Genomic DNA, 24437 nt, shown 5'->3' with positions numbered 1-24437 from the left:
GTTAATTATGATTATTTATTTGATTTACTTGAGTACCTCTGATATTCTTATGAGTTTTGATTATTCATTTTAGATTAATTGTTCCATAATTAACTCAACTAATTTCATGCCATCTGGTATGATATAATGTATTTTGCACTTAGTAGGTCTTATTAAGTAAATCTAAGTTCTTCTAATTGCTTTCATTTCGAGTTTTACTAGTTTATCTTTTATTTATTTACGTACGCTATATTTTTCGGAACCGCTCAAAGAAATCGCCATAAAAGTCTCGCAGTGGGAGGCTCATTTTGCATTGCCATGGTTTAAGAAGCTCGAAGAGAAACCGATTTTCGGTGATTTTTTGAAAATCTGGCAATATCTTTCAGAGGGATGTGGCAATATTTTCTCTAATTTGAGATACGGGGCGCTTTGCTGGGGCTTCTTTTTGCAGCATCGCATACTTGTACGTATGTATGTATGTATCTAAGAAATCAGTTTCATTTTAGTAAATTTATTAGACTTAACTAGTGCTGCTATGACAACCAGCGCTTTCATGCTTCAAGTAAGAATTATAGCCTACGAGTATTGATTTATGTATGTATAAAGTTTACAAGCCATTTGGTAAACCGATTTTACAAAATTTCGTTTTGATAATTGTTTTTTATTGTTCAAGGATTCGCCCGTTCTCTAGATATGTGAAACTATCGTTGGTTTGTGTTCGAGTTTATACGAAATTCATTGTAAGTTGGTTTGGTGATATGTTCGACTTGAATAAAAGTGGAGAAATGAGGCTAGAAATCTGGCTCGATGATATTCATAATTTTTTACTTTTACATAGCATGGAAATTTGATTTACCTAATTGCTTAAGAGTTCTATGCTATGCATATGCATTGGTGTATTACTCTTTTTGGAAAATAAAGTTATCTTCTTAACATTATAGCCCTTTATGCTGGGGAAGCACTTTAATTTCCCTCATATGCTTCGTAATGTATGTATGTATATACATATGTGTGTACAATATGGTGGATGGTTGTTGGCTAAAGAGCTCCCAGAATGCTAAATAAGGAACAAAACCTGAATATGTTTCTACTATTTGATACGTCAGGCGTTGTATCGAAGAAACTATATCGATTTTCAAATTGGTGTCGCGCTTCTTTCTTTGTTGGATAAAGTGTTCGATCCGAAAGTTTTCTATAAATAACTGTATTCTATTTCAAGTCTTAAGTTTTAAAAATCAATACAAAAAAATTCATATTTTCTTTTATTTAGATGGAAAAACTCGTCTGAAATATGTAAAAGAAAACTTGCTAGGATTGAGCGGATATACTACTTTATTGAGGTATCCGGATATTCATTTACATGTAAATTTCTTTGACAAGAAAAATGGTTACTGCGAGATACTCATCAATGAGTAACCACCGTACCGAAAACAGCGCATGTGTTTATATTGGCTTAAAAGCGTCTTAATTGAGTCAATTCAGCAAATGAATTTAGCAAATTGTAAACAAAGTAGAGTTACAACAGCCTAATTGATTATTACTTAAGATGGGAATACATAAACAACTCTCTTCACAAATTTAGCAGAAAGAGGAGAAAGAAAAAACGTTTTCGGTGAGACTTGATTAAAGAGCTTGAAAGCTTTTACGTTTCTTTAAGCTCAAAAGCGCACCTTTGCTCTCTCTCTCTTTCTATTATACTCTACGTATTCGTCCGCCATATTGTACACAGGACAAAATGGAGTATAATGCCAATTTGTTAGCATTTGGGTATATATATTTACAAACTGATTCCGTTAAGCCTAGTTGTGAAATTACCTGATCCACCATTACTCTCTGTACAGCTAGAGGCACTACATTTACTAAGTTCTCTGCTATACATATGAATATTTTTCATCTCCATATTTATTCCAAATGCAAATATAGCAAATGTAGGCGGCAATTAAGATCGACCAAAAGTCTTCAATTTCATTTGGATATCTTAACTTTTACCTAGAGCTACTCTAAAGTTATTATGATTAGTATATGTATGTGTCTATATTTATAAGTCGGTTGTTGTTGAGTTTTTGCATGTGCGGGTTGTCGTCTATAAAATCGCGAAGTAATGCTTATGACTCTTGTCGCTGCGACGGAGCAATGCGTGTATTAGTATTGTTATAGTTTTGTTATTGCTATTAAATTGAAGAAATATTTTGCCCTCTTCCACCGTTATCATTATAAAATGTATATGTGCTTATTTACTTTGCACGTACGCGTTTACTTTCGCGCGAACTAGTCCGATCAGCGATGATGTTAATCACCCTAAGTGCATGATCTTTTGAATGCTTTGCGGAACTCTGGATTGAAGATCGTGTAGATGATGGGATTGACGAAGCTGTTGATGTAGCCCAGCCAGGTGGTGAATATGAAGAGGGTGACGCCTGGTCGCCAGCTTATACTCAACATAGCACAGACAGCATCCGAGACATTGCACGTGAAGAATGGCAACCCAGCAAACCAGGGAAGACACCTGTGAGAAACGGATTAAGGAAGTACTTTTATAATTTTGTGTTGAAAATTAAACTATTCTCATAAATTTTGTCACAAAATATTGACTAATCAATCTTGTATATTTAAGACCGTTGAAGGTTATGAGAACTGAGGTTAAGATGTTTCCTAAATAGCGCATAGTGATGGTTTATGCCTTAAGGGGGTATTCTGGTCTAGAAAATTTAAAAAGTCGAATTTTTTTTTATATTTTCAAAACTTGAACTATTCAAGAATACGTGCGTTACAAGTGTTCAAAATTCAAACTATTTTCGGAGATATAGGCATTTTTCTGACCCGGCATCCAAAGACCGGTTTCGAGCCGGAACCAATCGAACAAAAACTTTTACTTTGAAACTTTTAAACGTGTTTTTCTCTAAAACTGACTTTTCGGAACGTATACCCACGATTTCTCAGGTTCTACCGGACCGGTTGCCAGTTTTTACAGGGGAGTCTTCTTTATAGAGCTTGCCTATGGTTGGAACAACCCCATCCCCAAATTTGTGAAAGAAATTTTCCCACTTTTAGGTATTTCCGGCCATTGCGACATTATTCTAGATTAATACTCTTTTTGTTTTGGTTTCAGATAACTAGGAGGGCTGAAATCATGGGTATGGTCACGTGGAAATTTTTAGAGACCACCCACTTCGTCAGCTCATAATTTTTTGAAATTTTTTTACTTTTTTGTTTTTAATTTTTTTACTGTAGTCTTCTAAAATTAACAAATAACTAATAAAAAAATGGATGGTAAAAAATATTAATTGCATTTTCTTTGACGACACTTTAAAATTACCTGAAATTCGTATACGACCAGAATACCCCCTTAATAAAAGGATTAGTGGTAATTTCAGTTTCAACTTAGCCTGAAATTTACTGCAAAGGGGTCGAAGTTGTAAGAAAGCGTAGCTGTCTAAAAATTTTTAATCTTTATTAAACCTCGTTTTCGATCTTTTTCATGCAATACACTAAGCGAACAAGAACATGGCTGAAATTGTTATCTCACGGGTTATGCAATTTTTTTTATAGTTTTCGAAGACTGATTGATAAAAAATGTTAGGCAGGCAATTGTGAATAAAGAAAACATTATCTTTCGAAGTAGTAAAATGGAGAGTTCATGTTTCTGACTAATCTTTAAAATTTATTGTTAACATACATATAACGGTTTAAAGAGTGAATGTATTTGTCTGAACCTGATTCAATGAAGGTAGTGTCAGAATTTAATCTCGGTAACTAGAAGTATAAACAAAATAACACGGCTATTGCCTTAAATCCATCACTTAGGTCACGTGAGTTGCCAAACCGCATAACAACTGCAAGCGATTCTAAAATGAATTAAAATATTTTTGAATAAAAGAGCCAACGTTGAAGCAATCCCTGACCAACTTGTGAAACGGACAATAACAGTTATTTCATTGTAACTATTTGGAATGTAACTGTTTCATTTTAAACATTCCTTGTGATCCCTTCCGTAGCAACCTTCAATTAATTACGCAGAGTACAACAATACAGCCGCATAACTAAGCTTTAGCTGGATCAACTTTTGGACAGTATTCGGTTAAAATTTGGCTGGCTAGTTTTGTCTTATTTGTAGACGTGCTCAACTTATCGGTACTTACCTGGAGACGATGGCGGAGTTTTGAGGTGGCTTTCTGCTCTTTCTTCGCCGACGACTTTTCGCGCTTTTTCAGCGAAGCTTTGTGGTACTTTGTATATTGTGAACCTGCCGCCAGCCAATTTCCGCAGCCGAACAAATGAAAAGTGAGCAGCGACCACCGAGTCGCGGACAGAAACAGTCGAAAATGTCAGTTGACGGTGGGAGTAGCCGTAGGCGACATGGACCGCAAGCGGCATTGAAATGAAGGAAAGAGAAAAAGTGTTGCGAATTAAATATTATACAGAGCAAAATGGAAAAGTGCTATGAGGAACAGCGAGATCCGAGATACCCGCCTTGTGTATGGAAGAGAACAGCGGTAAATTGGAGATTTATGCAAAAAGGTGTTAAAACAGCTTGTGTGCTTGCTAAACTTTTAATTGTGCAGTGCTTGGTAGCCAGCGGCTATGCCAAATACTCAACGGCAAGCAAAAGCTGCAGCCATGCTGTGTTGGGTATAACCGCTGGCTGGCGTATTTTACCAGCGTATGTTTTATCGTCACTACACTGAACTAAGTGACTACGACTTACCTCGAGGCCTGCGAGTTTTTCTTGTCCTTACGCGAAGAGCTCTTCGACGCTGCTGAAAGTGTGGAATCGTTGCGTGCCAGTGTAATTGGTTCTTGGACCCCGCAGCGGACGAAGGACAGCGGCTTCATCGCAACACTGTGGCCACGCAGTTATCGGCGTAGAGTTTATACATATGTACATATATACAGGGCCGGCATTGAAAAAATATTACAGGTAAGTTGGGAGAAAATGCAAATGTAAACTTAATCGCTAATAAATTTAAGAAACTCTCAACGCAACTCAATTCAAACCATACAAAATTTATGCAATTAATTTATACTTTGACAATAATCTATTAGTTGCGGATTGAACGCATGAGGAACCACTACGGGCAGGGTTATGGGTGGATGTATAATACTAAGTACTGTGGTGGAGAGATCCAAGCGTTGCAGCTTACCTGAGGGAGGGCTTCCCGTTTGATGGGTAAGATCACCAGTGGCAGTGTTGCGTCTACTGCTGCTCACACTGGACCGTTTGCCCGTATCCCACTGGGCTCCAGGCTATCCGGCGGCGACAGAATCGGCAGCTGCGCCTGCAAGGACATCACGTCAACGTTTGAGGGTGCATAACCGGAATCATGATTACCATTTGGATCGGCCACCAAGTTGTGGTGGACTGCTGATCTGCGCAACAACACTGCGGGATGACAACGCAAATGATGACCGTGAAGCGCGGCGTGGTGATGTGATTTCGTGGATTTTTCATTTTAATATTTTTCCACATTTTTAATTTATGTTGCTGGCGACGATGCGTGTTTGTGGTATTTCCTGGATAGCGGTGTGCAAAATGAAAAACGGGAGAAAATGCTAAAATATATTTATAAGATGTATTCAGATGGCTGTGTAGTTGGAGGGTTGGCAGCGTTATGACGTATTTTTTTCCTGACCAAATCGGGCATTATCACATTACCTAACGCCAACACGCTGATTCCATAGATTTGAGGAGCGTAAAACCATGGTAGAGCACAGGGAGGAAGATTTGCCAAAAGCTATTAGTCTTGAGGTCTTAGTGTTTTGTTAGGATATTTTAAAGCCAACACGCCGGATAATATATGAAAACATTAACTTTTGTTCCCTCATTTTTCTTAATATTAAGTAATATGCATCTGGTAACGAAAGGACTTAACAAGACTACGCTTAATAAAATTTGAGACAAGTTTAATAATGAATAAGTTATCAGTAAAGGAGCTGTGAATCATATTACTTTATATGAGCCTTTTAGTTTTACGGGTCCGAAATTTGTCATAATCGCGATTTTCGTTATTTTTAAAGCATACAATATTTAACACATCAACGCAAATTTCAAATTTAAACATATTTTTGTTGGGTTTCACACTACTTTTCACATAAGAATGGCAGTATAAAAGCAAATTGTAGCAAACTCGTAATTTCTTTTGAATTTATTAAGTAATCATTAATTATTTCCTTAGGAAGCAGTGGAGTTTTTCATTTATCACTACTACTGAAATTATCCTGCTTTTGTCTCTCCATCGCATTGTAATTTATTTTTACATTTTGAAGCGATTTTTTGTTGCTCTGCGTTCACCACTTATTACTGCGCTTTATGCGTAGTTTGTAATTAATTCAGCGTTCGAGCTGGAAGCGGTGCTGTTGTTGTTGCTTGGTCGCCACATGCAGAGTCTCCTTCCCCACTACGTTGGTTGGGGCATAAATTCTGGTGTGGATTTTGTTTATTGACGATGACGCTGGCAATCGTCGCGATGTCTCGGCGATGTAAGCAGCGTCGCCCGGCTCCTCCCTCTTCCTCCGTTTGACCCCGACGCTGTGTTGCAAGTCGCCGGTTCGTCAGGAGGAATTATGCGCACCGCGTGCCTGCCACTGCCAGCGCCGTTTTCTGACAGCTGCCGCGCGTTTAGTGCTACATTCTCAATGACGCCGCCATCCGTCAGTTCCGATAGGTGCGGTCTTCGCGCAGCGCGTTGTTTTGGTCTGCATATTCAGTGCCTATTGTTTGAAGATAAGCTGCACGTAAAGAGATGACAACAGAGACGATGTTAAAGTCAATTAATCCAGAATGGGTGTTAAAAAAACAAATAGAAAAAAAGTTATTGCAGGGAGAGAAATATTGTTGTTTTAAAATGAGAATGAGAAGTCTAAGTAGGTACTTACCCTGAAAATATTCCAGTATAGGAAAACCATTATTGTACAGGGAATGTAGAAACTGCTTAACGAAGAGCAAAGAATGAACAAACTGTTGTAGAATATACAAAGTTGCGGAACGCGATCAGGTGTGTTGTTGAGGCCCAAAACTATTGGTAGACCGATAGCCGCTGAAATTGCCCAGGCGAATAGGATAGTCAGGCAAACACGTGGACTGTTCCGGTGTTTCGCATATTCTATGGGTCTCGTCACAGCAATATACCTGAAATAAAGAGATATAATAACGATAAGACTTCTATTTAAGATTGACTAAATGCGGACACTTTTTATTTAATATTTTCATAAGCTTCACATTGCGGAATTATTTTTATCTTGTGCTATATACGATTGGTACAACTGTAGACGCAAAGTTACGGTATTGCTGTACAAGATGGTCATTAGGGAGCGTTAGGTTAAATTGGTGCCTCTGGTAAAATAATTTAAATTGTTGAGAAACAATTTTGAAAGCGGAAATTAAACAAAGGTAATAAAAACATAAAAAAACACGCAGCCCTATTTACTTTGTGGTGTGTGTGTTCGCGGCGGAGAGTGAAAGATCGTTGGGTGTGAAGAATACCCAAGATTGGTAGTATTGATCTATGCTCGGAAGTGTATACTGATAGTGTTAAGTCTGCTGAGAAATTCAGCCCAACTCTAAGAAAATAAGCTACAGAAAGTCAAATTTTTTTAACTTCATTGCCATTGTTTGTTATTTGCCCCACGGAAATGTTATGAAAAGCATTATATTGTGAGGCCAAGCTTAGCCATTCGGTTTGCCAGTCACGCCATTTTGGTCTACTCCTTATTCATTCTTCTCACTCTTTCCTTCTCAGCTCTCTCAGAACTATAGCGCACCAAACTCTCACAATATTCCACACTAGTTTCGGTGTCGCTCAGCACTAGAAGTGATTGGCTCACTTTGGCCAATAGCGCTCTTCTATTTTGGCTTGGTCCACCAATGTTTTTGGAGTACCACTCACGTCAAGTGGTGTCCTTGCCTCCAACGCGAGCATCCCTAAGATGCTGCTCTGATGCTCTTAATCGAGTTTTTATCAATATTGCTCAACTCATTTACTTGTAAGCTTATGGCCACGGCAATGTCCTCTTTAGTTGTAATTTCGTCGATATCACATATTTCTACTATGACTTCGTGAGTTAGAACTTTTATCTGCGCATTTTCTCCGAGAAATTAACCTATTTCGGTTCTGAAGACCCTCGTGCTCTTCATTTGTGCCTGTTTGGGCTCAACAGAATTTAGGTTTTGGCCATCTTTCTGATCTTTGCCACATTGTTTCTGCAGGCGTATTATTTTTCGTGATGCCAGTTCTTATGATGACGCTATGATGACATGTTCCCCAGTTTTTCCACAGCGATTGGTAGCATCGTGTCGAGGATGGCGGCTTACGTGGTGTCTTTTTTGGCTTACGTTTGACCGCAATGGTCTTTGTATTTACCTGATTTCGGGGTTACCGGATCTTTATTCGCGTTCAGAAACTCCAATTTTGTTCAGCCCTTTCTTATGGGTTATTTTATTTTTCTCGTGGGCGGTGTTCTTTGCTTCTTTTGTACTTCTCCGCGTCTTATGTGTGTATTTGCAGTGGTTGTCATCAGGAGAAAACTTCATCGTCCCTTCCTCATTTGCATGTAATCTCTACTATCACACCGATGAGATCTCTCATGGTTCTGTTATATTTTTTTACCTCGCATCCAAAATTCAGCTATATCTTACTGGTTTTATTTCTTGTGTTATTGTCCATATAGTGCTCTTTTTTGCCAGCGCATCGTGTGCTGGGTAATTTCACGGAAAATATGACGGGCGCCGGAACTGTCTGACCCGCACCCACAGGGACTAGGTAAGCCTGCTCAGATCACCCTCTTCCATCCCGCCAGCAGAGAAGTTCGCTGTCGACGGTTTGAGGGACACCCACCGCAGTATATAAAAAGTAAACACACGCTGAGCAGGGGAAGCCGCCCATTTGTGGGTCTACCTGGGCCTAGATTTTTATTGTTCATTATGTCTTTACACACGACTGATGAGGTGGACAAGTTTTTCTACATGAGGCGAGTTTGGACTTCCGCTACCAGTCGACAGGAGATTCAACAGATCTGCTTGCTTCTATACCGCATCCTCCATCCCTACCACTCATCGATGGGGTTAGCTTTATTCATATGGTTCTATTTCGTATTTGATTTGCTACCTAGAGGCCGTTTCCCCGTTAGCCGTAGAACCACTGTATTTACTTTGGCATTTGGTTCCGTATGATTTTTCAGTTTACAAACTGGAAATTGCCGCTCTGTGAAACTCGTTTTAGCCGATGGATGAGCGATAAAACAAAATTCACGCTTCTGGAAGGAACTGGAAGGCCATGCTAATAAAAAGTGTTTCTTTGAGCACTGGAAAATTCTTTACATCTGGTAGCGATTACATTTGAAGTGCAAAATATGCAGCCACGGAATATTTTGCGTTTACAATTCCGGGTACTTTGTGGAGCAACAAGTTTTTAAGCTTTTGAAGTTTTTAGCCATCGTTTATTTACTCAGGAAAGTGACATTTTGTTTACCAATTCATGCGCTTTTCGGCTTTATAATTTTGTAATTCTAATACCTCTGGGCATTCCTACAACAATTTAATGCAAAAGAACTCACACGAAATTGGGAACCAAGCACTCAATTAATTGAGTTCGTATTGACTTACAAATTAGAATATGCAAATATTTAGCTCTTAAGGGCATTTCACCGTTAGAAAATACAAATAAAAGGAGCTTAAAATCATGTGCCTAAGTGCATGCGGTTTCCGAGTGAAAAATTACAAAAGTAGCGAGAATTTTTGTTTAATTCTAGCATGCAAATCTTGTACATGCGTAACTATATCCTAAGGGTCAGGGCTGACGTCCAGAGTAGAGTGTGAAGCTTATGGAGAATGTGTTTAATTTACTCTTTTCAGCTTTTTTCCTCTTCTTTTTGTGATTTGGAAATACATGAATATATTCGTTACCTTTGTTTCCCTTTCAGTTGGATTTAATTAAATTTTGATTGATTACCAATTTGCTAGAAGGCATTTAAGCTTGCAAGCGTTCGCTGATGCGAATGTGTGCGTACTGGTTGAGCGGAATATTTGAAATAAAGTGCTCTGTTGCTACAACTCTGTAGCAGGTTGTGCCAGGAACTGAAAAGCCTGGCGGGTGGGGACATTGAGATGCTCAATTGACGTGTATACGCTGGGCTCCTTTGATTTCAGCAATGCGTAAGCCCGCCTTTAGAGTCACCATCAGTATTGTCATCTTTACGCAAAACTCTCGAGTCCCATGTATTAAGCAGATGCCGCCGACTGGAAGCGTCTACGGTCTCGGCTTTCGTAACGCTGCAAGCGGCTTTGCCCGCGCAGCGTACAACACCATTTTGCATGCCTGCCTTATGGTGAAGAAGGCGAAATGACAGCCCACGAAAATTTGTGTACCCTGAGTTGTGAAAAAGAGTGAATGCTGCGCAGCTTCAAAGCGCCACATCATAAAACGGGGCGAGAAGAATCGCCCACACTCTCGATGACTGGGATGCCGGCAACTTTGTTGTAACTACTCACTGACGACGTCTAGGACTTAGCCAACTGATTTTATTATTTAAGAACGAAGGCGTTTTCTCGTTACAAAATATGTGTAGGAAAAGGAAAAAATCAGAGTAAAAACGCGCTTTCATCTATATAAAAAGAAACTATCAGATGTTATGGATCTGAATTTCTCAAATCCACTTATTTCTAGTTGAAGGTCAGTTATTGTACAATCAGGTCAAACATGTATGTGGAGTTACTATAACCACTTTCTCTCATCAATAATGAAGCGTGAGCTGACTTGTGTGTGGAGCAGCTATATGAATGTCTCGTCAACTTAAAAGCTCATCTGCCTGCCTCTGGTCATCTGGTCATCTGACTAGTCGTGCATTAGAAAAGAAAGCAGAATAATCATGCTTATTAGATCTAAAAACGCTTTGTTGCTCGAGTATGACTCGGGGACTTACTCGATCGATATGCGACTCCCGTGTCCATTGGATGATTTGCAACCAGGAGGTAAATTCCGGCTGTATTATAACGGAACCTTCCCAACACCGGGTCGCCTTAGGAAGGAACGGTTACCGGTTTTATTGCGTCAAGGGGCTCTGGCGCGGCGAATCGTTGTGTTGACATCACACAAATGGGACGTTTTTCAAGCTTTTTTAGAGCTGAAGTTTTTACCATAACTCAGTGCGAAGAACTCAATCTCCACCGCAAAGATCACAACCAGGGTAACGCCATTCTTAGCGACAGTCATGTGGCACTAAAAGCGATCTTAGCATAAGGCATTAAATCGCTTTTAGTAGAGGAGTGCATATCAAGGCTGAACCGCCTATCAGTGTGCAACCGGGTACACCTGGGTGCCGGGGCAATAAAGGGTAGCCGGAAATGAGCTCTGCGGCAGCGTCTAAGATGACGGGACCAGAACAATGCATCGCAGTGGGGTCCTGCACTCTTAAGGAGCTGCTCCTCACGGAGGAGAGAGTGGAAAGAGAACAGCACTATCAGCAGGCGGCAGGAATGCGCCATGCCAAGCTGCTTCTAGGAGGGTACAACCTCTCAAGGTTTAAGGAAATAATCAACCTCTCTTGTGACGAATTCCGCCTCCTTGTCGCGCTCTAAACAGGGCACTTCAGGCTCAGGAAGCACTTGTCCAAATGGGCATAGTCTCTTGCGCTATCTGCCGGTTCTGCGACATGGAACAGGAAACCCCAGCACAACTAATTCGGAATTGTCCAGCAATTTGCTGAATCAGGCTTAAAGCCCTAGGTTCTGTCTTCGAGGACAGGGATCACATCACCTCAGTAGCGCCCCGCAGGCTTCTGGAATTATTCAGGATGCTGGACCTTGGTGACCATATGTGATATGGGAAAGGGCACAATAGATTCTAAATGGCAGTGCAATACCTAATTATTAACTATCTATCAATTTTTAATTCCACTTATTTCACTTACTTTCCACTATACAAATCAAGAACCCATCAATGTATCCGGACAAAAACGACTATCACTTTATGACCAAAAATTGTTCAAATCGAACATGCGTACCTCAGTTTCTATTGCGAACTTTTTATCGAAAATATCGGTCAATCTGTGATATATAGAATACAAATTCGAGAAGCGTCTTTTCTGATTTTAAACTTTGATGATTAAAATAAAAATAAGTTACAGCATGATTTGCAGCAAGAATTTTTTTTTAAATGAGTTTAAGCGCATATAGTTTTGCGATTTTCGTTAAACCTTTTTCCAAATTTGATATTATCTTTAGATTTGATAATATGTAGGAAAATTTCATTGTTGTTTCGAACCTTTCTAAAGGTATTCTCATGCAGATTAAATACGTTTGCGCCGCGGTTCAAAAATAAACGACCAAAGATACATCACCAGCCTTTGAACTTGAAAAGTTTTTCAATAGTTCTGTGAATGCCAAAAATAAATAAAGTCGGGTTACTACTACCTTATCTCCCAGATAATGTTGAATTCCGAGTGACTGTCTGACCGTCCGTCTGACTGGGTCAGCTGTAACTTGAATAACAATTGAGATATTCTCGTTCCGTGGCATTAAAGTGAGGACGAGTTCGTAGATAGTAAAAGAGGGTTTTACATGAGCCGGTGTAAAATAAAACGATGGGATGAATCCATAGGATCCAGGATTTACTTGACCGAGTGAACATTTTTTTTCCTAAATGTGCACCTCCGTGCCTAAAATGGATAAACCCGAGTGAAAACTTGCCATGTCCCCTTATGTAATTAATATCAGGATTTTCAAACATCCGGTTGACTTTATGCCTTCTTCTGTTAATTAGATGTGGAAATGCCAAAAATAAGTTTTGTCGTTTGATAAGAAAAACACAACTTCATGAGTCAAAATACACTTTATTATTCAATATAATCTCCCTGAACATTAATACACTTGCTCCAACGATCCTCCAATCTGTAGATCCCATCCCTGAAGTGGGAATCCGAAAGGTCTGCAAAATAAGCTTCAACAGCCGTTATGACCTATTCATTTGATAAAAAACGCTTGCCGTGCATACATTTTTTGAGTTCTGGAAACAAATGGAAGTCGCTGTGGGCCAAATCTGGTGAATATGGTGGATGCTCCAACAATTCGAGCTTTTATTCAAATTGTCAAAATGTTCTTGCGCCATGGTGCACTATCCTGATGAAAAAGTATTTTTTTCTTCGGTATTTTTTTACGAGCTTTTTCCTTCAACTGGTCCAAAAGACTTCAATAATATTCAGAGTTAATTGTTTTACCAGTTTGCAAGTAATCCACAAACAAAATTTCTCTTGCATCCCAAAAAACTGATGCTATAAACTTCTTGGCCGATTTCCGGACACGAACATGTTTCGAAGCAGGATCATGGTGATAGACCAAGTCTCATCCATAGTGTCATCAATCGATGCACAAAATCCACTTTATCCTTTTTAAAACGCTCCAAATTTTGAGGAGGAAGTCGCATTCGAATGTGTTTTTGTTCCATTGTTAGCGAATGCGGCATCCATTGTGCACACAGCCTTCTAAAACCCAAAATTTCACTAAAGGTATGTCTCACACTGCCTAATGAGATGTGTAAAGCTTCTACTGAATCTCTCTCAGTTAATCGACGATCTTTCAAAACCATATCCCGTATTTTGGCTATGATTTCAGGTGTTGATGCGCGTTTTGGACGTCCTTCACGTGGATCGTCTTCAAGGCTCATACGACCACGTTTAAATTCAGCAGATCATCCTTCTAATATTCTAATAATCATTATACACTTTTAACATTCGTTCGTGGATTTCGTTTGGTGCTACACCTTCCAAAAATTAGAATTTTATCACTGCACGATATTTAATTTTTCCCTTGTAAAAAAATACTTTGACAGGGCGACAATAAATGGCTTGTAAAAAAAGAATGAAATTACAGATTGAAATGAAACTTCACATACACGAAGAGTGAAGCAACAAAACAGAATGGGCTAGTAGCCACGCCTTCTCTTATCGAAGGATAAAACTCATTGAACAACCTGGTAGATAAAAGCGGATCAATACTACACCTATCTCTCATTATAGCTAATAAAAGATTTTCAAACTTCCGGTTGGCCTTATGCTGTATAAATTGGTCAATATGTAAGATATCGTTACAAAATTAACTGAACGTCTAATATTAGGTATACTTTAGTTTAGTGCCGAAAATATGAGAAAATGTATCATGCTACATATAGTATTTACCGTTATTTTAACAAACTTTATTATATTGATCTCATACCTCTAATATCATCAATTGCAATCTCCTGGTTAACCTTTTGCACATCAACTCAATATATAAAAATTGGATTAATCGCTTAAGTCTATGTCAGATAAATCTCATTTAAGATTGCTTTTAATATAAATTTCGCTGACGGAAAAACTAACTAAAAACTAATTGAGTCTATAATCTAAAATTTAACTTAATGAAATACAAAATTTTATTTTAATTAACTCACGATTTCTTCAAATAATTAATGGTTAATTCTTTCGCAACATTTTTCAAGTTGAAGTTTTGCCAACACCTGAATGTATTATAGCGTCTTTGATCCTTGCAAGTTGCACTATGACATAACTTTCTTATAGTAGTTTCTTTAATAAAGGCATTCGACTTTAATGTCTCAAGATATTCGGACCAATTTAAATAACACATATAGTCAATCAATATGGTTCCAAATAAAATAATTTAAGGCTAAGGCTTTAAAGTCTAGTTTTAGATGAACTATATCAAATGGATGAGCTAAAAGAGTTTGAGAAATTCTGTCAGTATTAAGTGATAAAATTGGTATTTATGCAATAAACGACGACTTAGTGGAAACATCTCCATACTTAAACCATATATAATCAATTAACAGCGAAAGTGCAGTTTTAAAATTTCAGCTTAAACCATTTTTGCGTAAGGAAACCCTCGAGTGTCAATACTTTGTTTGTTAGGTATAAAAAACTAGTCTGATAAATCGGTTAATTTTCATTGGACGTTAAACTGGAGTGATCCTTGCTTCTAAAAATCTTCAAATATCGCACAGCAGTTATATAGTATATAGTAAACTTCACTTACCGATCTATCGATATCGCCACTAGATTGAAGATCGATGATGTTGAACATATCACATCCATAGCTATATAAAAATCACATATGAACCCCGGAAGATCCCAACGTCCTCTATTCACCTATAAGAAAATAAGTTATTGTATAAGTAAATATGCAAGATTTTGATGCGAGTAAATGAATAATAATCTAATAATCATTTTTCATACGAGTTAAATTTCTTAGATTTCTAGTACAAGGATATTAAATAACAATTAATTTAGCAGAGTAATATTAAGGCACATACATATGTATCTACATATGTAGATATACATATCTCTTTAACATATTAACACATAATTACAAAAACTCCTATGCATTTACTTAGGCATAAACTTATAATATATGGTGGAATAACTAACACTGTGTCCATTAAGTACAAGTATACCTAGATATGTCCGAAACCTTCAACCGTGCGTTTCATAGGAGTGGACCAAATCTGGCACTAGCCTTTCCAGCGTCGGTTTTCTCCAAACAATACCAAGTCTAGAGTTAGCACCCAATTGGTCCTCATTACGGGTTTATCCATATACATTATTGACTTGATGGAATCCCAACAATAGTGTCTATTTTCGTCAAGACATAGGACATAGGTCGCTGATTGACGGGCGCACCAAAAGTATAAGAACTTGATTTTGATCGTACAGTTGGTATAACAGCTTTATTTAAAAAGTTTTCCATATAAGCACATGATTCTGATCATTCAGTTAGCATGGCAGCTATATGCAAAAGCGTTCCGAGAGAAAATATTAGGTCGATATCTCGAAAATGAGGAACTAGTTGGCATATATACAGACAGACTGACGAGCAGACTTAGCTTGTAACGCTTGTGAGTTATGTATATACAAATTATATAGGGTCTCCGACCTTTCTTCTGGGCGTTCCAAAACTTCTCGTATATCGTTGAAACACATAATATTCTCTGCCCAATTGGACTGCCCAGTAAAAGAGTATATACCATAATTTACAGAGCGCCACTTAAAAGCAACTGTCCAATTTATGAGGCGCACTAAATTGGGGAGCACAGTGCGGCGATGCGGTTTGAAATATTGTCGGTTTTCTTGTGAAACACACTGTCGTTAATTTATGTATAACCAAATGACCTCTTATATTTGCCTGATAACAGCGTAATTACATTATTGTTGCATGCGTTTATTTGCGTGTCCGCGCGTGTTTAAATGTAATGACGTGTATTTAGCTGTACAAATAATACTAAATGGAAGATTTATTGCCTCATTCGAGCCTGTTCAACAAATTATGGCGTTCATTTTGCGAGACGTGTGTATACAAGTATGTGTAAATGATGTTAGTTTAATTTTCTTATCACTGCCTCTAACTGCAAACGGTGCCAATTGGACCGGCTTATGCGGAGCAACGGCCTAAGGTACCTCTTAAAAAAGAGATAGAGGGTTAGAAAAAAGAACGAAATATGTACGTAGTGAGTTGGTATTTAAGCTCAGTATCAAAAGTATTCATGTTAAGTTTGTTCCGGAACTTTTTTTACTATTTAAAAGTATTTTGTTCGCATTTCTTATGAGTTTTTTAGATAAGGTTAGGTTATACTGGCTGACACTCACGCTGTACATATGTAGATCTAGACGTCCTTAGTAATGTCAGCTGAAGGTTCAGTTTGATACTAGCTCAAGTTTACGTCGTGAAGGATGCCAACGCTTTTTTAAAGTTTAACAGAGGCTTGATCTACATAATTCTGATAGCTTAACCAGTCTTTTGAATTGTGACGCTGTGATGCCACCTGTAACTATGCAATGCTGTCTTTTCGAGACTGTGTGTGTAAAAAGCATGTTTCCTGATGGCATGATTTTGACGATCCTACAAGCCCTTTTTCATTGTATATTGTTTTTAGCAATTTTCGTAATTTCTGCACTGTTCTTGGAACACAGGCTGCCACTTTCAGCCTTCCTACTTCTAAGAGTATTCTTTGACACAATGCTGTGTAAGATTATTTCTTTAATTGCCGCTTGGCCATCGACGTACAAACTTATATATTAATGTTCTTTATGTCGTTTCCAGCGTTACTAACAAACTCGGCAGCTTTTTTCAAGTTCAAGAGAACAATTGGAGTCTTTTTTTCCTTACTTCCAGAATGAATTTTCAAACTAAGGCCTTTCTTAAGGGCTCTAGGCAGGACAAATGCCTATAAATGAATGCTTAGCCCGCTACATTAATTTCATTCCTTACCATTTGCGATTTCTTCGACTTTGGTAACGAACTCAACGGGTCGCATAGTAAAAACAGTAAAATATAATTTTATGCTCCTCATTATGCATTGGATGCTTAACTCATTTCAGAAAATTACGAGAGCTTTAGCGAAATTCATTTCTCCTGAACAAATAATGCAGTGCTTTGTCAGTGAGAGTCCGTTTGCGAATCACATTTTTATTGTTAATGTCCGTCTATTATTATTGTGCGCTGACAAACTGACTGTCAGTGCTATGGAAAGCTGAGAAAAGCTGAATGTTTGCAGAACTTTTATCACATAACAATTGCTCGCACAGCTTGCCTACGCCGATTCCCACTAGGAAAAGCTGAAACTTGTGAAACAGATGTCAATAAGGAGATAAAGTGGCCACCAAACGCATTGACGAACTGACATTTTGCATGATTGTAGAGCGTTCCTTCCGCATAGAAACACTATCGGAGTTAGGGTTTTATATAATTTATAGTTTTTAGACCCCAATGTTAAGCGGTGCTAACTGTGACTGTTCATTAGATTGCCCAAACATTTAGTTTACCTTACTGGACCTTTTAATGCTGTTAGCACTCTTGTTGTTATTGTATATTTTAATGTTACTCTGACGAAATGGCAGTCATAAACTCATTGCTTCGTGCTGTACTTGAAAGCTTTTTACGTATCATTAACGCTGAAATATCGTCTGCTGAGTGTGGTGGCTATACATAATATATATCCGGGGTGTACTACGGAGTTGTTGTAGATCAAAAAAGCATAAATTTTCTATCATAATGGTTAACTTAACTCTTCTACACTTAAGCGTTTACAATTGCGTGTTGGCAGAGTAGTATACTTACAGTAGCACGCTTGAATGACTGGTCGACAGTGATACTTTCCCTAAAAGAGACTTTACGGTAATATGCTAAGGAAAATGCTGTCCTATTCGCAAAACCATCCCCCATCTTGAGACCCAGCCTTCATTATTGGATAATATTTGACCCGATAGACAACCTACAGCATGCAGTGAAAAAAAAAATAGTTGTCGTAGCTGAGAGTGTACACGAAGACCGCGGAGAGTCGATTCGGCGCCGTTCGCACCAACTCGGACTAACGTATGCCGCATTTTACTTCAAGATCTTAAACTGAAAGCGTACAAAATACAGCTTGTGCAAGAGCTGAAGTCGATCGACCTTCCCAAACGACATTGCTTCGCTCTATAAGCTCTTGAAAAGTTCCAAGACGATCCGACGTTTTCGAGCTAAATTTTGTTCAACGATGAGCCTAATTTCTGGCTCAATGGTTATGTAAATGTTATTGGTGTGGTTTGTGGGCCGGTGGAATTATCGGCGGTGCCGTAAGAAAACTAAATCATATTTCATAATAATGAATTTGACCTATGTAGGTTAGTATATTGATTCGATAAAAGTAACTGCGACGGTTATTACAATTTGCGGTTGCTGAGTAACTGGAGTATGTTACTACGTATACATATATTCATAAATATGTTATGGCGAACAAAACGGCTAGTGAACGGTCGCTTATTATGTCTTCCGCTGCTTTTTCCGCGAAGGAAAAGATGTAAAATAATAAAATGGGAACAATAACGCCGTTAAAAGATGGTTGTAAAATATGCTTTAAACATTTTATTATTTAGTATTCGTTCTTTGTTACAACCTTTCTTTGTTACAACGAGCATATACCATGCATATGAATGAATATGCTCACATACATATGAACAAGCATTTACTATGTATGTATATGAGCTAGGTATACGGGGTAGCCTATTTACCAGGGCGCCACGGCTCGCGATCTCGCTGTGCTGCTGCAGCCTCATTTCATATGGAAAATAAATCTGACCCCAGTGTGATATTAAAGCGATTCTTACATTAAAAATACAGCACATAATGTGATTTTAAGCGCCATAAGAATTGTAATCGCAGCAATAACATTACCAGCATTAAATGTGCATATCAATGTGCTCTATGAATATTCATATTTTTTATTCTTATGAGGCAAAAATGAGATAATTCGCAAATAATGCTTGTATTCACAACAACTACAAATCAAATATACTATATAATTTATAAATGTTTAGTATAAAGAAGTTTTATCGGTGCTGAGTTCTTAATTTTGCTAATTTTGAAAAGTTGTCCACGATTTTGGTTCTTACGAATTGGAAGAATATATTTATATAATATTTTAATAATATAATGGGTTGTGAAAAAAGTCTTGCGGTATTTTTATTGAATTTTTTTTTATTGAAATTGAAATGAATTTTTGATGACTCATGCCCAGTTCTTGACCGATGCTACGGCTACTACTATGCCGGTCTCTTTCGACCAATTCAGCGATTTTATCGCAATTTTCGACAACAGGCCTTCCGGAGCGTGGCGCATCTTCGACCACCTCTACACCTGAACGAAAACGTTGAAACCATCGTTGTGCGGTGGAAATGGAAACTGTATCGGGTCCATGAACTGCACAAATTTTATTGGCGGTTTGATATGCATTTTTGCCTTTATCGTAGTAGTACTGTAAAATATGCCGTATTTTCTCTTTATTTTGCTCCATGTTTGCGACGCTATAACTCACGAACGACTTAAAAGAAACGACAAACAATCAAACACGTGTTTGCGCGTGAAATGAGCTTTCCAAAAAGGTATAGGATGACCCGATGCGACGAATAAAACTAGAACTACGCGCTTTCAGCGCCAACTAGCGAAAATACCGCAAGACTTTTTTGACAACCTATTATGTTATTCGGTTATAGCCGAATTTAAAGCTCTTTACTTGTTTACTTGGCCCATTAGCCTCTCCTCCTTCTTGCCGTGGCTGAACAGTCGGAAATGCCCACACACTTTGACTTCCTACCGGATCACTTGAATCATGGAGTCCCAAAACCAAACTCTGTTGGTTGGAGAGCGCGCAGTGAGCTTCTATACGGATGGGTCAAAGCTTGGGGTGAAGGTTGGGACAGGGGTTTACTGTCAGCAGCTCTCTATAAACTCCAGCTTCAGACGTCCTGACTATTGCAGTGCTTTCCAAGCCGGATCAGAACTCTTAAGGTAGCAGCAGATTTACCGCTCCAGAGTGCAACCTCCTTCAGAAAGGTGACCATCCACTCAAATAGCAGGGCGGCGATACTAGCTCTGAACTCATTAACAGTGCATTCAGGGTTGGTCAAGGAGTGTCTAACCTCGTTATTAATAGCATCAAGTATCTTAGTGATGAGGCTGGTATGGGAATCACAGGCAATTGCAAAGCTGAACGACTAGCAAGGAAAGGCATCCTAGAACTGCTATCAGCAGGATGGGAGCGTGTCGGTGCTTCCGTATCCTCTTGTATTCTACTACTAGATCACTGGGTCACTATCGGTACATGCGCTGTCGCAAAATCCTTTCGCCCAAGATCGATCCCAAGGAATCTAGTGCTCTCTTTACCCTCAGTAAGACTAGACCCCAGTTGTGGAGGTTTTAACAAGCCATTGCTCTATCGACGTTCATGCTGTAAGGTTGGGAATCTTACCAGGTTTGCCTTCTGCAGAACTTGTATGGAAGAAGACGAGGTGGAAACAAGTCAACATTTCCGTTTTGACTGTCCTGCGTTCGGGAGTTCAAGGCTTAAACACTTGGGAGCACATACCTTCAGATATCACATCGAACTGGCGGGTATGGAATAAACACTGTGCATAATTTGTATTCGTACTAAGCGTTTCACTTATTTATAAGTTCGAACACAGGAGTTCATCATTTTTATGGCCACAAAGGTTTACTTATAGCAGTCCACGTGCGATCTCTCTAGATCAACTATCTAACCTAGCCTACATGTTACTTTATCCTTCATATTTGGTCATGTATTTTAAATGTTCTTATTAAAATGTGTGCACAAGTCGGTCTCAAAGAAAATGAGTAAAAGACAATTTCAAGCTTCAACCGATAAAGATCGAAAATATTGCTCAACTTTTTTACATAATCCTATTCTGAATAAATAAAATATTAAGTGTAATCAAAAAGCCAATCGTAGGTAGATGGCAATACAACATGTGTAACAAAATATTACGTCGATAATATACATATGTTGCATGCCACAAACAACTTGTATATATGTATGTATATATTAGCATATTATTACATTTAGTACATACTGATAATATTTTTAAGCGTGGAGAACAACTCGCCAAGTGGCATGCCACTTCACACTTCCGGCAGTCATGTCCATATGCTTGTATATTACATGCATGTAGTTAAATGTATATATGTCGAATGTCAGGATTCTCGACATTCGAACGACAATAACCTCATATGCTGAAATGTAACATAAAAGTGTTTTTACATACAATTTCCAAGCCAAAGTAGCCATACTCCTACAAAAATATGAATCTTTGGAGATGTAGTGTGTATGTGTGTGTGTGTCGAAATGTCCGTCATGCAAGGCAACACTATGTAAATGCAAATATTAAATATGAAACTGATGTAGCGGAGAACAACTCGCCAAGTGGCTTACTCAATCCCAGCTGTCATCAGGTGTTAAACAAGGAGAAGTTAAGTGTCGGTGTCGAATGTCAAGATTCTCGATGAACGACGAAACGATTTCGTCTAAGTGTTGTCCTATCTAGCGTTGCAGAGTACTCTGCCTAAGTGACGAGAGCACGTTTGTATACATACCTTTGTTTGATAAGCGCTACATACATGTATGTAAATACAAATATACTATATATGGTCTATATTCCGAAGTTATGGAAATACCTGAGTGCCATGCCGGGTACAAGGGAAATACTATTCATAGGTGTGTACTGAGTCCTCTTATTCGCAGTTTTCATCAACAAAGATAGTTTGTATGTATATGCCAATGCTTGATTTTGAAGTGTGAAAGGAGGGATGCGTTTGCATCTGAATGTTAACGAAAGGCAGTTTATTTAGATAGACATATATTAGATACTTCTTCAATGGCAGAATTCAATTGAATTGAAAGCATGGTAAAATGATTTGTAACCGAAAACTTGAAAGTGTTAGAATTTATAACGTTTGGAAATATTTTTAGAACGAAAAAAAATTTTGGTAGATTTAAATTACCGTCTCCAAACTAAGTTTCTCTGATTCCTTCTAACCGTAACAAAATAAGTATTTAAACGAAAAAGAAATAACGTTATAACTAGAATACCTACCTACCTAGAATACCCTACAAAAAGCAAATAAGAGATTGTACCGTTACCTTGGATGTCATACCAAATTTTGTGAAGATATCTTGCCAAATAAAAAAGTTTTTATACAAATTAATTAATTTATTCTTCAAACCTATATCGTCCCCTCAAAGTAATCCGCCTTGGCCCCAATACACTTGTTCCAACGTTATTCTCAATTCTCGAAAAAGTTGTTAAAGACAATTTCCGGATTAGTTTTCAATGTGCGTAGGGATTCACCTTGAAGATCTTCAATTTTTTCAAAACGGCTTCCCCGAGTAGTCGTTTGAGTTTGCTGAATAGGCAAAAGTCAAACCGAGCTAAATCAGAAGTATAAGGTAGTTGTGACACCATTTGCTTCGCGCAAACGACGTATAACATTAATTAGTAATCTTTGTTGACAGTTTGGCCGGTCGGCAGGAATTCGGAGTGTACAAAACCTCTGTATTCGAAGAAACTGTTAACATAACCTTGATTTTTGACATGCTTGAGGTGGTTTTTTCGGCCTCGGCTCACAAATGATGATATTCGGTAGATCGATCGTCTGCATCCGGGTCGTAAGCATAAATACAAGACTTATCCCCAGTAATAATATGTGTCATGACATCCTCGTAGTCGGAAAGCACTGTTTCACAGATATTAACGCGACGCTTTTTATCGAAAAAATTGAGTGATTTTAGTACTAATCGCAAAATGTACTTTATGTACTTCAGAAAGTCAAGCATATACTAAAGCCGAATGATTATTTTATCACTGACGGTCATACCATCCTAGAAAGAAATATTTCGACGAAGAGGTTTTCGCGCGAAAATTATATTTAAAAGCCATATTTTTTTTTGAAACGATAAACATTTTGAAACGATAAACTCACTTGTTAGAGCCGATATCAAACTCGGACAAGAGACCTAACATCTTTCAGTCTTTGACAATTTATCGACCGAACTCCTTTATCTAAAACAAGCTTGTTGCTCCTTTATTTATAATTACAGGGTCCGGCACTCGAAGTGTAACCAACCGTTCGCGCAGCTGTCGCACTGGAATCAGCTGTTTACAAATTTACTGAATGACAGTTCGGAGTATTGTTCACAAGTGTACAAAAGCGTTTTGCCAAAATTGAACGCAAAAAAAAGTGATCAGCGATGGAATTCGAACGTAATAGTGTGATTGCTTTATATTTAGCTGGAAAATCACAGCCGTGTTCGTGAGCTCAAACACCTTAATGTGAATAAAGTTTTTGTTTATCGCACCATCACTCGTTACAATGATACTGGTAGCGTCGCAAAACGCCATGGAGGTGGTCATCAAAAGACTGCAACGTCACGTGAGATGGTTCGGAAAGTGAAGAAGCGACTTGAGCGAAATCCATGACGAAGTGGCAATCAAATGGCTAAAGAACTGAAAATATCCGACCGCAGCATCTGACGCGTGTTGAAGAATGAGCTCAAGGTCAAGCCTTACAAGTTCCAAAAGGCCCATGATCTCACACCGAAGCAGCAACAAGTAAGACTTGAGAGAGCGAAGCAGTTGCTTCGCTTGGCCGAAAGTGGTCAAATCCCGAACAATGTGTTTTCTTACGAACAAATTTTTCCAATTGAGCAATTCGTAAACTCTCAAAACGATAGGGTTTACTTGACCGACCGTTCATACGAGAACCTAAGTCATCGGTTGGCCACCAGGAGGCAGCACCCGCCACAAATAATGGTTTGGGCCACTGCCACCGCAGATGGGCACTCTCCAATTGTTTTCATCGAGCCTGTCGTCAAAGTAAATGCGACATATTATCGGGAAAGTGTTCTGGAGGCTGCTTTGAAGCCGTGGGCAAACAAACATTTCGGTCGCAAACCATGGACGTTTCAACAAGACTCAGCACCGTCTCACAAAGCGCGAGTGAACCAAGAATGGCTGAAAAACAACGTTCCGAACTTCATTACGACCATACAATGGCTCTCGAATGCACCAGATACGAATCCAATGGATTATTCTCTCTGGGCCATTTTGGAGAGCAAGGTCCGAAGTAAAAAATACACCAGTCTGGAGTTGCT

The 24437-nt window shown here is 38.5% G+C and overlaps 1 pseudogene; it reads right to left on the bottom strand.

The window, feature by feature from the left end:
* Positions 1-2277: 2277 nt before the first annotated feature.
* Positions 2278-24437, bottom strand: part of LOC120773851 — a 328959-nt pseudogene continuing 306799 nt past the window's right edge.

This window comes from Bactrocera tryoni, chromosome 4 (genome assembly GCF_016617805.1).
Source record: "Bactrocera tryoni isolate S06 chromosome 4, CSIRO_BtryS06_freeze2, whole genome shotgun sequence".
Classification (NCBI taxonomy): Eukaryota; Metazoa; Arthropoda; class Insecta; order Diptera; family Tephritidae; genus Bactrocera; species Bactrocera tryoni.
This window is presented reverse-complemented; position numbering and strand designations above follow the sequence as displayed.